This window comes from Aotus nancymaae, unplaced genomic scaffold (genome assembly GCF_030222135.1).
Source record: "Aotus nancymaae isolate 86718 unplaced genomic scaffold, 86718_ANA_hifiasm-v0.15.2.pri h1tg000011l, whole genome shotgun sequence".
NCBI lineage: Eukaryota > Metazoa > Chordata > Mammalia > Primates > Aotidae > Aotus > Aotus nancymaae.
In genome coordinates, this window is record NW_026988422.1 from 65,509,904 (window position 1) to 65,514,292 (window position 4,389).

Below are 4,389 nucleotides of genomic sequence, written 5' to 3' on the forward strand. Positions count from 1 at the left end.
CAACACAGATAGATCAAAGATTTAAACGTAAGACCTGAAAGTATAAAACTACTAGAAGAAACATAGTGAAAAGTACTTTAGAACATTGGTCTAGGCAAAGATGTTAAAAGCAGAGACAACTAAAGCAAAAATGTACAAATAGGACTATATTAAACTGAAAAGCTTCTGCAAAGCAAAGGAAACAAATCAACAGAGTGAAAAGACAACCTGCTGAATATATTTGAAAACTATTCATCTGACTAATATACAAACATATAAGGAACTCAAGTAACTCAATAACAATAATAAAAACAACAAATAATTTCATTAAAAAGTGGGCAAAGGACATGATCAAACTATTCTCAAAAGTAGACACTGAAATGGCCAGCAGATATATAAAAAAATGCTCAACATCACTTTCCAGTGATGTTCATGAGCCTGGCAACTGTGTCTTATCCTGCTGGTGATTATGAGTCTAAGGCAGCTTATGACTCTTATACTTATCTGGCAGCTATGATATGCACACTGGAGATCCAAAGCAGGACCTTGGTTATGAATGTCAGTATGAATAGTAAACCTATCAGGTGATCCCAGAAGTGATCAAGAACTTCATCCAGTATCTACACAAAACTGTGTCTGATTTGGCTGACCAGAAAGTGTATGAGCTACAGGCCAGTTGTGTCTCCAGTGATGTCATTGACCAGAAGGTATATGAGATCCAGGACAACTATGAGAACAGCTGGACCAAGTTGACTGAAAGATTCTGTAAAAATCCACCTTGGCCTGAGGCTGAAGCCATTGATCCACAAGTTGGCAACCATGCTTCTTCCTGATGTTAAACAAAGAGTTATACTATAGGCACATATATGCCAACGTCAGTTGGGGACCTTCCTTAGAGCAGAGGATTGAATACTATTGAATCCTATTGCAGTCTCTTCAACTACATTCTTAAATTTGATGGTCCTGCTCCCCTTGAAGTACCCAGCCAGAGGCTCTGGGATATCATCTATGAGCTCATCTACCAGTTTCAGTCATTCAGTCAGTACCACTGTAAGACTGCCAAGAAGTCAGAGGAGGAGATTGACTTCCTTTGTTCTAATCCCCAAATCTGGAATGTTCACAGTGTCCTTAATGTCCTTCATTCCCTGGTAGACAAATCCAACATCAACCGACAGTTGGAGGTATACACAAGAGGAGGTGATCCTGAGAGTGTGGCTGGGAAGATGCTTGGTTACTTCAGCCTGGTGAGGCTTCTCCACCTGCACTACCTGTTAGGAGATTACTACCAGGCCATCAAGGTGCTGGAGAACATCGAACTGAACAAGGAAAGCATGTATTCCCATGTGCTGTAGTACCAGGTTACCATATACTATTATGTTGGGTTTACATATTTGTTGATGCATCATGACCAGGATGTCATTCAGGTCTTCGCCAGCATCCTCTTCTATATCCAGAGGACCAAGAGCATGTTCCAGAGGACCACATATAAGTATGAGATGGTTAACAAGCAGAATGAGCAGAGGCATGTGCTGCTGACCATTGGCCTCACTATGTACCCATGCATATTGATAAGAGCATTCACCTCCAGCTGCAGGAGAAATACAGGGGCAAGATGCTGCACATGCAGAAAGGTGACCCACAGGTCTATGAAGAACTTTTCATTTACTCCTGCCCCAAGTTCCTGTTGCCTGTAGTGCCCAACTATGATAATGTGTACCCCAACTACCACAAAGAGCCCTTCCTGCAGCAGCTGAGGTGTTTTCTGATGAAATACAGCAGCAGGCCCAGCTTTCAATCATCCACAGCTTCCTCAAGCTATATACCACCATGCCTGTGGCCAAGCTGGCTGGCTTCCTGGATCTCACAAAGCAGGAGTTCTGGATCCAGCTTCTTGTCTTCAAACACAAGATGAAGAACCTGGTATGGACCAGTGGCATCTCAGCCCTGGATGGTGAATTTTAGTCAGCCTCAGTGGTTGACTTCTACCTCAATAAGGACATGAGCCACATTGCAGACACCAAGGTTGCCAGGTGCTATGGGGATTTCTTCATCTGTCAGATCCACATATTTGAGGAGTTGAATCGAATCCTAAAGAAGATGGAATAGAGATCCTGATGACATTCACACATGTTATTCATGAACCCATTTTGATATACGCAGGAAGTGTTTTTACTACCATGAAACCTTGATCTAGATCACCTATCAGCCTGTCAACCCAGCTGACAAATTAAGGACTGAAGTGTTTCAAGTGGGTCTCAGTAAAGGATCTTTGGAGACAGAAAAAAAAAAAAAAGTTCAACATCACTAATCATCAGGTAAATGCAAATCAAAACCATGGGATATCATCTTACTTTAGTTAGAATGGCTATTATTAAAAAGAAAAAAAATAACAAATGCTGCCATAATATGGAGCAAAGGGGATCATTATATACTGTTGGTGGGAAAGTAAATTAATATAATCACTATGGAAAACAGTATGAAGATTTCTCTAAAAACTAAAAGTAGAACTATCATATGATCCAATAATCCCACGACTGGGGATCTATCCAAAGGAAAAGAAATTAGTATATCAAAGGCATACCTGTGCTTGCATGATTATTGTAGCACTACTCAGAATAGCAAAGATATGTAATCAACCTAAGTGTCTATCAGTAGATTAGAAGGCAAAAAAAATGTGGTATACATACACAATGAAATACTATTCAGCCATTAAAAAGAATAAAATCCTGTCCTTTGCAGCAGCAGCATTGATGAAATTGGAGGTCCTAATATTAAGTAAAATAACCCAGGCCTAAGAAGACAAATATCACATGTTCTCACTCATATGTGGGAGCTAAAAAAGTTGATATCAAAATGATAACGAGTGTAATGATAGATATTAGAGGCTGGGAAGGGTGGTTGGTGGAGGGTGGGGTTGAAGAGGGGCAGGTTGATGGGTACAAACATAAGATTAGATGAAAGGTATAAGTTCTCCCATTTGGCAGTGACTATAGTTAACAAGAATGCATTGTATACTTCAAAGTAGCCAAAAGAGAGGATTTGAATTGTTCCCAATGCATAGAAGTGATAAATACTACAAAGTGTTGGACACCTCAAATACTCCGACTTGGTCATTACACATTTTACACATGTAACAAAATATCACATATATCTCATAATTATGTAAAATATTATGTATTAATAAAAAAGAAATTAAAAGGGAAACAAATAGAATAAAAAATTTAAAAATCGAATTAAAAAGAAAGCTGAATGTATTCCTTTCCTAGGGCTGTCATAAAAAGCACTACAAACTAGGTGGCTTAAAACAGCAGAAATTCATTACTCCATAGTTCTGGAGTCCAGAAGTCCAAAATCAAGATGTTTAGAGGGCCATGCTCCCTCTGAAACCCATAGGGTAGAAGCCTTCCTTGCCTCCTTCAACTTCTGCTGATGGCCTGTAATTCTTGGAGTTCCTTGGCCTGAAGCTGCATTACTCCAGTCTCTGCCTCTGACATCACGTCTGCCTTTCCCTCGTGTGTCTGTATCTCTTCTCCTCTCATCATAAGGACACCAGTCTTATTGAATTAGGGGCACACATTACTCCAGTGTGATTGCTCCTTAACTAATTACATCTGTAATTATCCTATTTCCAAATAAAATCGAATTCTGTGGTACTTCAATGGATCTTTTTGAGGGATACAATTCAACTTACAACACTGAGAGAGTGGAAGACATAGATTTAAGAGAGCTGGGCTATTTTCCATTAAAAAATACAAAAGCTAAATCAGTAAGCAAAATTAAGTTACATAGGATGATCAGTTCTTAGTACTTTACTTTGTATTTACAACTTATTTTCTAAAATTCAGAAAATATTTTTGTTTTATTTTTCATTAGCTTCCATGGTGATGATATAGTTACCCTGTTTCTATATATTTCAATTGCATTTCTATAGATTTATAATAATAAATAATAATAAATATTGCCAGTAACGAGAAATAAAGGTTATGAAAAAATTCTTACACAATATTTTTATGACTGTCTCACTACAGGAAAAGAAATAACAGTTCAAATGCAAAAAAAGGTAACTGAAATGATATAGAGTATGCTTTTTATCCACAATGGGATCAATCTAGAAATTAATATCAGGAATATCATGGGAAAATTTACAATACTTGGAAGTGAAATACCACATGGGCAAATAGTTCATCAGTCAAAGATGATGTATTATGTAAAATTTTTCAAAGAGCATTGCATAAAAAGGAGAATACAGTATATCAAAGTTGGTAGAATACAGTGAAAGCAGTGTGAAAGGAAAATATAAAGCACTAAATACATATATTAGAAAAGAGGAAAAGCCTCAAATCAATAATTTAAGATTCTACCTCAAGAACGTAGGAAAGAAGAAAAGTAAACCCAAGGCAAGCAGAAGGA

At 37.8% G+C, this 4,389-nt stretch overlaps 1 pseudogene; it reads left to right on the forward strand.

Moving 5' to 3' along the window:
* Positions 1-405: 405 nt before the first annotated feature.
* LOC105734099 (eukaryotic translation initiation factor 3 subunit L-like) lies at positions 406-2,085 on the forward strand (annotated as a pseudogene).
* The last annotated feature ends 2,304 nt before the right edge of the window (positions 2,086-4,389 follow it).